This window comes from Oryctolagus cuniculus, chromosome 2 (genome assembly GCF_964237555.1).
Source record: "Oryctolagus cuniculus chromosome 2, mOryCun1.1, whole genome shotgun sequence".
In the NCBI taxonomy this organism is placed as follows: domain Eukaryota; kingdom Metazoa; phylum Chordata; class Mammalia; order Lagomorpha; family Leporidae; genus Oryctolagus; species Oryctolagus cuniculus.
The window spans coordinates 157,515,598-157,527,054 of NC_091433.1; positions in this window are offsets into that span (position 1 = coordinate 157,515,598).

Consider the following 11,457-nt stretch of genomic DNA (forward strand, 5'->3'; position numbering starts at 1 on the left):
TTTTCTCTGATATCTTCTTTTCCCCATGGATTGTTTAGATGTACATTTAATTTCTTGATGTTTGAATTTTTCATGGTGAACTTTTTTTTCTTGATTTCAAATTTAGTTACATTATAATCAGAGGATATATACTGTTGCTACTTAAATTCCTTGATTTTATTAATTATATTTATTATAACTTAGCATATGGTCTCTCAAGGTGTGTACAGTTGGCAATGTGCATTCTTAAGTTGTTGGGTAGAGCATTTTGTAAATAATAAGATGTTGATGAAACTTACCAGATTTTCTATGACTGCTGGTTTTTCTGTACTTTGTATTATTGATTGCTGTGAGCAGGTGTTCCAATATCCAGCTCTAATTGTAAAATTTTCTATTTCTTCTTTTATGCTGCCAATTTTTGCTTCATGTATCTTGAGGTTCTAATATTCATCGGCACATATGCACTTACGATTATGTCTTTCTTACTAGTTGACCTTTTTTCTTTAAAATGCATCTTTTGGGGCTGGCGCTGTGGCACAGCAGGTTAAAGCCTCCAGACTGCAGCGCTGCATCCCATATGGGCGTTGGTTTGAGTCCCGGCTGCTCCACTTCTGATCCAGCTCTCTGCTATGGCCTGGGAAAGCAGTAGAAGATGGCCTAAGTCCTTCGGCCCCTGCACCCACAAGGGAGACCCAGAAGAAGCTCCTGGATCTTGGCTTCAGATTGGTGCAGCTCTGGCCTTTGCGGTCATTTTGGGAGTGAACCAGTGGAATGGAAGAGCTCTCTCTCTCTCTGACTCCACCTCTCTCTGTAACTCAGTCTTTCAAATAATTCTTTTAAAAAATAATAAAATAAAATGCATCTCTTTGAAGCACAGAGTTGAATCTTGCTTTTTTGAGAAAAAAAAGCTATTGTAATTTCTGCCCTTTAATAGAAATACTTTGTTGATTAACATGTAATACAATTATGCATCTGGTTATATTGATTGTATTCTGTTGTCCACTCTTATTTTCTCTGTTCCCCATTTCCTCTCCATAGTTCCTCTCCTCTTACAGATTGTTTGAATGTTTTATAATTTTGTTTTAACTTATTTACTTAAACTTACTTTTTGAGATTTATTTATTTATTTGAAAGAGTTACACACAGAGAGAAGGAGAGGCAGAGTGAGTGAGAGAGAGAGAGGAGAGAGAGTGAGTGAGTGAGTGAGAGAGAGGAGAGAGGAGAGAGAGAGGAGAGAGAGAGAGGAGAGAGAGAGAGGAGAGAGAGAGAGGAGAGAGAGGAGAGAGAGAGAGGAGAGAGAGGAGAGAGAGAGAGGAGAGAGAGGAGAGAGAGAGAAGAGAGAGAGGAGAGAGGAGGGGGGAGAGAGGAGAGAGAGAGGAGAAAGGAGAGAGAGGGGAGAGAGGAGAGAGAGGAAAGAGAGAAGAGAGAGAGAGGAGAGAGAGAGGAGAGAGAGGGGGGAGAGAGAAGAGAGAGAGGAGGGGGGAGAGAGGAGAGAGAGAGGAGAGAGAGAGAGGAGAGAGAAAGGAGAGAGAGGAGAGAGAGAGGAGAGAGAGAGGAAAGAGAGGAGAGAGAGAGGAGAGAGAGGAGAGGAGAGAGAGGAGAGAGAGGGGAGAGAGAGAGGAGAAAGGAGAGAGAGAGGAGAGAGGGGAGAGGAGAGAGAGGAGGGGGAGAGGGGAGAGAGAGGAGAGAGAGAGGGGAGAGAGGAGAGAGAGAGGGGAGAGAGGAGAGAGAGAGGGGAGAGAGAGGAGAGAGAGAGAGGAGAGAGAGAGAGGTGTCTTCCCCCCACTGGTTCACTCCCCACTTGGCTATAACGGCTGCAGCTGGGCCGATCTGAAGCCAGGAGCCAGGAGCTTCTTCTGGTTCTCCCACGTAGGTGCAGGGGCCCAAGGACTTGGGCCATCCTCCACTGCTTTCTCAGGCCACAGCAGAGAGCTGTTAGGGAAGTAGAACAGCCGGGACTTGAACTGGTGCCCATAGGGGATGCTGGCCCTGCAGGTGGTGACTTTACTTGCTACGCCACAGTGCCAACCCCTACTTAAACTTTTAATCATACCTTTTTACATTACTTTTTTAATGATTGATCTAGTGATGACAATAAACATCCCTGGATTTTTTTAAGAGTTATTTATTTAAAAGGCAGCATTAGAGAGAGAAAGAGAGAAAGGGAGAGAGGGAGAGAGAGAGAGAGATATCAATCTTCCATCTGCTGGTTCATTCCCCAGATGGCTGCAACAGCCAGGGTTGTGGTAGGCCAAATCCAGGAGCCAGGAGCTCCATCCTGGTCTCCCACGTGGGCGGCAGGAACCCAAGCACTTAGGCCATTTTTCTGCTGCCTTCCCAGGTGCATCAGCAGGGGTCTGGATCAGAAGTGGAGCAGCTGGGACATGAACCCACGCTCACATGGGATGCTGGTGTTGCAGGCAGTGGCTTAACCTGCTACACACCACAGCACTGCACAATCTTGATCTTTATTGACTTCCCCCTGCCAAGTAGAGTGCTCAGCAGACGTAAGTCCTCAACAAATGTGTGGCTAAATGTCTATAACTGAAGCTGAAGGTTTTGTTATCAAATCCCTGTGTCACACAGTGGGGAGATGGTCAGGGGTGGAGGATAGAGGTGTCGAGAGGAAGTCCTCTGTGCAGGGGCCATGCCCTTGTTGTGAGTCCGCCTGGAAGGAAGAGCCCTCATGGTCCCTGCAGCTCCGTAGGGACAGGGAGTGGCTTTGCCTTTGAGAGTGGCACTTTGGGTGGGACATGCAGCTGGCCCACTCCCCGGGCACCCTGTGCTGTGTACAGCGGGGTTGGGCCCTGCACCCTCTCCATGATGTCCACGATAGATGCCAGCACATTCAGCCTTCCCCTCTTCTGGCTTCTGAGCCACACGAAGAGCCTGGCTGCCCACCCCCTCTCCAACCGGACTGCTAAGAATCCCTGACCCCAAGAAAAAAAGCAGTCATTCTGGAATTATCCATCACCTTGCTGGATTTTAAAAACCATTTCTGGTTCTAAAGCCAGGCTTCATTTTTGGAACTCTCCTTCCTGAAACCCGAGCTGGGAGCATCGTGTAATTAGGAAATGCACACTCAGCAGAGCTGGAAGCCAGGGAGCACACCTTCCTGCTCCCCAAGCCCTGCCAGGGGAGACCTGGGAAAGGCACGTGGCCTTGGCAGGGCGTCCACTGAGAGGTGGGATATGCAGAAGGTCCGCCGCCCACACCGGGTGCCCAAGTGGCGGCGCACTGGGAAGCGGCGCACTGCCAATCAGGTCCTTTCTCCGCACCCCCACCTCCTTGCTTAGCGCAGGCAGTGCAGGGAGATCTCTCCGCACTCTTGACCCGCCGAGCGCGCGCATGCTGTGCAGCGTTGCTGTTTTCTCTGCTGGGACACTTGTGATAACAGGATGGAGGCCCGCTCAGTCTGGGACTTCCTCCATTGGCAGGACTCCATTCAAATGCCAGTTCTCGTAGAATATTAAACTGCGCCCCAGTGGCTCTCCCCCGCCTCGCCTTCCGGCTTCCTCCTGCCCTCCTTCCTCCCCTCCATGTGGCTGATGATGTAGAGTCTGCTGAGAAAGGGGCTGCCCCCTGGCGCGGGGAGCGACTCTGTTTTTCCTGCTGCAGGCTCCCAGGCTGTGTGGCCGGGTCGCAGGCAGCGGGCTGGGGCGCACCACCACTTCCAGGGTGGCTGCTCCTAGTGGTTGCCAGCCTTGGCTCCCAGTGGGTGTGGGGCAGCTCAGACAGTACTATGGGCACCCCACCCCAACACGGGGAGCCCTGCGTGGTTCTGCCAGGGGCAGCACAGGCCTGCAGACCCTTCTGGAACATGACTCCCTGCTGGGAAGGAAGGACCCTGGCCCAGTCACACAGGTCTGCTCCTGGGCGTACTTTAGTGACAAGAGCAGCAGGCGACCCCAGTACAAGAGCAGCCGCGCTCTCTCTGCCTCCTGTTCCCCCGTCAAATGCTGCCTCCCAGGAACGCTGCGGATTCATATCCTCTCCAGGGAAATTTTTTAAAAATCAGGAAGGTCTTGGCTTTCCAGATTCCTCCTGGGGGGACTGCATGAGATGTCGTTGAGCAGTGGTGGGGCGATCGCTCAGACAGGGAGGGAAAATGCACTTTAAATTGACAAATCAGTCCAAACCACTAAGGCTATAACTCTTCCCTCTCCACCCTACCCCCCGCCCCCTCCACGCTTTCCAGCAGAATAGTAAAACAGAGTCGTTATTGGCAGCCCATTAGTGCTAAGGAGAGGCAGCCTCCAGCATGACATCAGCCCACCGCTTGACCCAAAATCTAGCGTTTCACCAGAGAGCTGCGCGCTGCCTGCCGAGCCCCGGCTGCGGCTGCGGGGAGGACGGACCTGGGGAGAGGGAGGCTGGCATAAATAAGATACAGATTGGAGACTTTTTGATGTGTTTAGCACATTTTTGTGACTTCCTTTAATACCACAGCCCTTGCATTCTTGCATTAGGAGAACAAAAGACGAGCCTGAGCCGGGGTGAGGCAGAGGAGGGAGGCTGGCGGGGAGACTCATTCAATAAAAAGTTCTGTGCGTCTCATTAGCATTTTTAATTCAGACGCGCAAAAGCAGAGGCAAAAATGGGCAGAAGAGAGCAGCGACCACAGCCGAGGAGCCTCAGCTAGAAGAAGTGCCTTCATTAACTCAGTTGTTTTTTAATCCATAATTGAACTTAAATAAAGAGGACCCATAGGCAGCTGTTTCTAATATGGAGTCCCCGCTTCACATGAAAGACGCATTGATTCCGGCAGCAGCTCCCTACCCTTGGGTGTTATCAGCTGAACATGTTTTGAACCTACCTAATGCATTTGAGGTAGCTTGGGTTTATTTTTCTTTCAATAAAATAAATGGTTTTGTAATTAAATTTCTGCACTGCCCGTGCTTAATGGTTACACTGACAAGTGCTAATGTATGGCAAGAGAATGAGTTTGAAATGAAACATGCTGTGTTCCAATCTGCAAGCAATTTTGCAGTGGGGCAAGCAAACCCCTCGTGCCAGCCAAACGTTTCCATCAATCTGCTCAGGACGCCCCTGCCCGCTGCAGCGGCCAGCCAAGGGCTCTCTCCAGCTCTCCCGGAGGCCCGCCCCTGCCCTGGCCTCTTTCTCACACACACACACACACACGCACACACACACACGCACATGCATGCACGCACACGCACAAATATCATGAAGCGAGCTGTTGTTTGAAACCGGCCTGTGGTCTCTGGCAGGCGGGCCCGTGGAAATTCGCCGACTTTACCCCGTGAAACGTTGCAGCTGCCCCTCTCCTCCCAGGGGGATGGCTCCTCCATCTTTCACTCGCTGGCAGCCAGTCAATGGGGAAGATCTGTCCCTCTGTTTGTCTTTTTTTTTTTTTTTTTTTTACTTTTTCCCCCTTAGGTAAATTTATTTTTGCATCAATCTTCTTATAGAAAATAGAGCCCGGCTCTTACATATCTGGACGCGGTCCATGCACAGCACCTTAAGCTGGTGGCAAGAGAGGCGGCCTTCCAGCCTCGCACTTGTACAGGCTCCTGAATGGAAACCTGGACTGGCCGATTGGCGGGCCGTGGGCTTGGCGGGAAGTGGCTGGCTCCACTTCTGCCTGCAGCAGCCTGGGGAAGGGGCCCTGCTGCTCTTGCTCGCAGACTCAGGCAGCGGACACAAGGCCTTTGGCTCTGGCCTTTCCCCGAAGGCCTGCGTTTCATCTGACCGCCAGCGGGGTAGCCTCCCAGTCCGCCCACAGCTCTGGAGCCTGCTAGGTCCCATGTCCTAGGCCGAGAGGGAGGGTCTGAGGCCCACGAGCTGGCTGAGGCCTGGGAAGGGCGGCTGCCCACGAGGTATGCCACTCAGCCTTTTCTTGCCGAGCCGGGGGCCAGGAGCCAGAGGCCGACTGCGTAAATGCTGACTCACCCAGGAGCACGGGCCAGAATCACAAGCTGTCCTACCAGGCTGGGCTCTTTGTGCTGTGGCCTGGGCTAGAGCCTAGGCAAGGGCTTCCGTGGGGTCCCGGCCTCCGTAGGACAGTGGATGATAAAGGAGGGGACCCATTTCCAAAGCCCTTGCCAAGGTGCCTCAGATAGGGCACAAAGCCCTTCACTGCAGTCAGCGGAGAAGCCTCTGCGAAAGCCCTCAGAGAGGAGACATGGGGACTGGCATCTCCACTCAGGCGGCAGCCAGGGGCAAGGCCACACCCAGCAGGCCGCCTGCCCTCTGAACAGTAGGCAGCGGCAGGTGCAAAGGAGTGGAGAGACAAGCATGGAAGCCAACGGGCACCCTCAGCATGGCGCCATGAAGCCGGAGAATGTTACTTGGTTAAATGGCAGCTACTGGGGCTGGAGTTGTGCAGTGGATTCAGCTGCCCCTTGCAAAGGCTGGCATCCCGTATCACAGTGCCAGTTCTAGTCCTGCCTTCTGACCCAGCTCCCTGCTAACACACCTGTGTGTCTGGGCCTCTGTCCCCACGTGGCAGACCTGTGTGGAGTTACAGGATCCTGGCTTTGCTGTGGCTGTTTGGGGAGTGAACCAGCAGACAGGAAATCGATTCTCTCTCTCTCTCTTTCTGTGTGTGTATGTGTGTTGCTCTGCCTTTCAAATAAATACACAAATCTTCATTTTAAAAATGGCAACCATGGGGCCAGTGCTGTGGTGTAGCAGGTAAAGCCGCTGCCTGGGTCCCAGCTGTTCCACTTCCAATCCAGCTCTCTGCTATGGCTCGGGAAGGCAGTGGAAGATGACCCAAATGCTTGGGCCCCTGCACCCACGTGGGAGATCCAGATGAAACTCCTTGCTTTGGATTCGGCCCAGCTCCAGCCGTTGTGGCCATTTGGGGAGTGAACCAGCAGATGGAGGACCTCTGTCTTTCTCTCTCTTTCTCTTTCTCTCTCCCTCTCCTTCTCTGTAACCCTACCTTTCAAATAAATATATCTTAAAAAAAAATGGCAGCCAGTGGATTTATGGAAGAAGTGGATACTTCATGCTCTCTGGTGCAAAGGGGCAGAGAAGCCCATGCCCCAGAGAGAAGACTGGAAAGGCAGTGTGGATGTAGAGTTGCAGATCACTCCTGCGCAGAGATGGGGCCAAGATCCTGTTGCAAGTACAACAGGAAAACCTGGAAGCTCTGAGATCATCCACTGACATTCTAACAGCTGTTACAGCACCCCGACTCCGCGCTGTGGCAGGGGAACAGTTTGTTCACTCATTCATTCATCCGGCAGCTCTCAAGTTCTCATGTGTGCCAGCCATGTTGCTAGGCCCTTTCAGGAGGCAGGGACACACAGAATGCTACAGACAGCAGGGGAGGAAGGAGCACGTTGTTCCAGGAGGAATGGAGAAAGTTGCATGGAAGAGGAGAGCCTTTGAGGATGAGTAGGCTATCCAAAGGGGAGGTAAGGAGCCAGCAAGGTGTATCCGGAGAATGCTGAATGGTCCCAAGCAAATGGGGGATAGGCAGGTACCTGCGCCTGTGTGGTGTGTGTGGGGGGAGGTAGGCACTGGAAGGGAGTGGGACATGGAATGGGAAAGAAACATGGGACTGTCTTGACAGCCTCCATCAGCAGGCTACAGAGGCCATGCTCTGTTTTCCAAACCAGGAGCACCCACTACAGGTGCTGGAGCCTTGAGGGTGGGTGTGAGTGGGTGAGGGATAAGGCGGTGATCTCCTGGTGTATTCAGAACAGACCCTGTGAGCCGTAAGAAAGGGGAGGTCGAGGAGGGGAGGCACTGGAGGCTGCAGGGTGGAGGGGACTTCAACAGCTCAGGACAGGGAGGAGGGGCCGGTAGGGCACAGGCAGTGTCTCTCAAGGGAGGGGTGGACGCTGGGGACCCTGAGGAGTCAGGGCAATTGGCCAGATTGGCAAGGCGGTGGAGATTGGCCAGGGAGAGGACAGTGGCCATCCCCGGGAAGACAGCCCAAGGGAAAGGGGAGTTGGGTCGGGCGTGAGAAGTTGAGGCAGCAAGAGGGGGCACTCACAGTGCTGATGCAAGGAGAGTTTTCCTGGGTGCAGGAATCAGCAAGGAGGGAGAAATGAAAAAGGCACCAGAGGGGCCGGCGCTGTGGCTCACTTGGTTAATCCTCTGCCTGCAGTGCCAGCATCCCATATGGGCATTGGGTTCTAGTCCCGGTTTCTCCTCTTCCAGTCCAGCTCTCTGCTGTGGCCTGGGAGGGCAGTGGAGGATGGCCCAAGTGCTTGGGCCCTGCACCTGCATGGGAGACCAGGAAGAAGCACCTGGCTCCTGGCTTCGGATTGGTGCAGTGCTGTTCATAGAGGCCATTTGAGAAGTGAACCAATGGAAGGAAGACCTTTCTCTCTGTCTCTCTCTCTCACTGTCTATAACTCTACCTGTCAAATTGAAAAAAAAAAAAAAAAGAGAGAGAGAGAAAAGAAAAAGGCACCAGAGAGGGGCCTCTGAGGGAGCAGGATCCTGGAGAAGCAGAAAGGGGCTGGCCTTGGAAAGCTGCAGGAAGCCGGGTGATGGCACAGACCGGGGAGAGTGCTGACAGCCTGTCGGGAGAGGAAGCAGTGAGACCGTGTGCAGAGAGTGAGGGATGGGAGAGTGGGGTGGCCTGCACACGGGAGGCGGGCAGGCATGGGGACGGAGAGCGGAGCAGGATTGAGGAACGGGCATGGAGCAGCGCTAGGAATCCAACTGCAGACGGAGCCCGGCTGCACCGCCTTGCACTTGCTCAGCCTTTCTTGGCAGGCTGGAAGCAGAAAGAAAAACCCCAAAAGTAGCAGTGAGATGGCTCTGGCCGTGGATGGCACTGCAGCTGCGGGGAGCAGCGGAAAGAATGGCCCCGAGGCACGGCGGCCCCTCCCTGCCAGCCAGGGAGACAGTCTACAGCCGGAAGGTCTTCTCTTGGTATGTGGGAGCTGCATTTGCAAGACTTGGGTGTCCTTGTCAGGGGCTGAGATTTTAAGTAAAACCACACCCCTCTGCCCGAGAGAATTGTGAACTGGAAGCTGGAGAACTGCCTGCTGCCGTGCCTCCGCCTCCCCGTGCGGTGTGACCCGGGTGGGTGACTCACCCTCTTCACGTCATTACCCATCTACCTTGAGGACACCCTCTGTTGATTTACAAGCTTCCTGGAAAGAAGGTGCTACTTAAATAAAGACCACCCTGCTAAGAAAGAGGGTGGGTTCCACACAAGTCGGCAGTTCTTGCCCTCTCATTAAAGCTGCAAAACAAACCCAGTCTAGCTAAACCTCACTGCTCTTTGACTGATTCCGGATGTGGAATACAGTTACCACAGGTGCACAGATATTGGGGTGGGCGAATGGCACAGCATTTTTCACCACTTAGGATGCCCGCATCCTCTAGGAGAGTGCCTGGATGGAATCCTGGCTTTGCCTCCGATTCCAGCTTCCTGCTAATGCACACTCGGGGAAGCTGCAGGTGATGGCTCGTGTGCTTGGATCCCTGCCACCCTTGTGGGAGACCTGGGTTGAGTTCTGGGGTCCTGGCTTCAGCTTGATCCAGCCCTGGCTATGCAGGCATTTCAGGAAGATCCTCTCTCTCTTTCTTTCTCTCTCTCTCTCTGCCTTTCAAATTGTTTAAATAAATAAATAAACATTTGTCTTAAAAAAGCTACACAGATATTGAACAGACTCTACTCAGTTTAGTTTTGGAAATTCAGTGGGATCAGAGCTGCCGCAAGGTGTGCACTCCCACAGGGATGGAGAATCCTGGTGTCAGTTAACACAGCTTCCAAAGGAGCCGCTTCACTTTTCCCATCCTGAATTGGATGAACATTCACAGGCAAGCAGAAGGAAGGGATTATGACTGGGAGGTATACTGAGTATTGCCCTTTGCCAGTGGTTTCACGGCACACCTTGATTTGGGTAACTTTATCCCCATTTGACAGATGGAGAGCTAGACTGTAGTAACTGATGGAAGCCTTAGCCTGTTCTCCACCTTTCGTCTTCCTGCCTGCTTCCTCGTACGGTGCCAGAGCATCAGTGCCCTGTTCTCTGCTGCATGCTGGTGGCTAGACAGCAAAGCTTGCTGGCTGGAGACCGGTGAATCTTCCCCCAAGTGTAATGGCCCCGAGGCAGGGCAGCCTCCCTGCTTTGGAATACGCAGAAACACGTGTGCACTTTCCCGAACTCCCTTGCAGCCATGCCCCAGAGGCACAGCTGTCATTTCAAGATGCAGCACGAACAGCAAGAGTAACTCTGAGGACACAGTGGGTCCCTGGGGTCCCGTCCCCTGCCAGGGGCTCCTGCAGCAGCCCCCTCCGTGCTGGCCAGGGTGCCAGTGGGAGGAGGGCACTGTTCGAGCTCCCAGCTGAGCACGCCTTGCTTTGCATCCTGGGTGGAGGAAGATGCTAACGTGGGAAGGGAAAAGTGGGGTGGCCTGGTGCAGAAGCCGCTTAGCCGTGCTCGCGGAGGTGGCTCACGCTTTCTGCAGGGGCTCCCCTCGGCCTGGAGCCTCTGTTACGACTTCCAGGAAGGCCGTTTCACAGAGGAAGGAAAGGGGAGAGGGAGCAAAGCCAGGGTAGTTCCCACAACAAGAAGGTCCCTGGCCTGGCCTGGGGAGGCCTGGCCCTGAAGGCTGCCCGCTGAGAGGCGCAGGGAAGCCTGGACACTTTGGGGCCTGAGTGCTGCTTATGAGACTTTCCTAATGACCGTGAGTCCTGAGGGAGGCATGTGAGCAAGGCCTGGCGCCAGCCCGGCTTACACGGGGGCTCCTGTCCAGATGGAAACTGTGTAGGGAGTGGTGGGGAGGATGGGAGGAGATTAGGGCTGCTAAAGGTGACTGAGGGTCTCAGGACAGCAAATGGACAGGCTCCTGGGGATCGGGTTTTTCTAGAAAGATGCACAGAGGTGAGAAGGAACCCCAGTTCCTGCAACAAAGTGTCCTCGTGGTCGTTTGGGTTTCGTTTGTGTTCCCCACTTCCAGACCTTAGCTCTCGGCGTTTCTTCCTTCTTTCCGCGTTTGCATGCCCTGTGGGGTTAGCACAGGCCTGGCCATCTCCAGGGAGTCACCCTGACGGTCTAACTTGAAATCGCCCTCGTATAACCTGGGACCTGCCACAGGCAGGGGGGGAATGAGTCTGAAATTCTCCAGCAGGGATAGGTGTTTATGTTGATTCTGGGAGAATGGATTTCCCAAGACTTCACATGCATTCAAACATCCTGTGGCACGAAATGCAAAATTGGCAAGAATGTCCAAATGTTCACATGACATCCCAGGAATGTCCTGTGGCTTTGGGCCACACCCAACTGGAGCCCTGCTGCTCACTCTCTCCTGGGGGGTCAGGTGCTCTGAACTCAGGTGACATAGGTGGACTGCCTGTCTTCATGGAGGCGGGGCAATGGGGACTGGAAGCCCTGCTAAGGAAGAGCACGTGGAAATGGTTGTACAAATTGCAGTTAAAAAACAACTACGGCAAATACTATTTATCCCATACTTGCTCCGTGCCAGGCGCCATGCTAGCTGCATGACACATTTCATTTCAGCCAGCGCTCACCACGA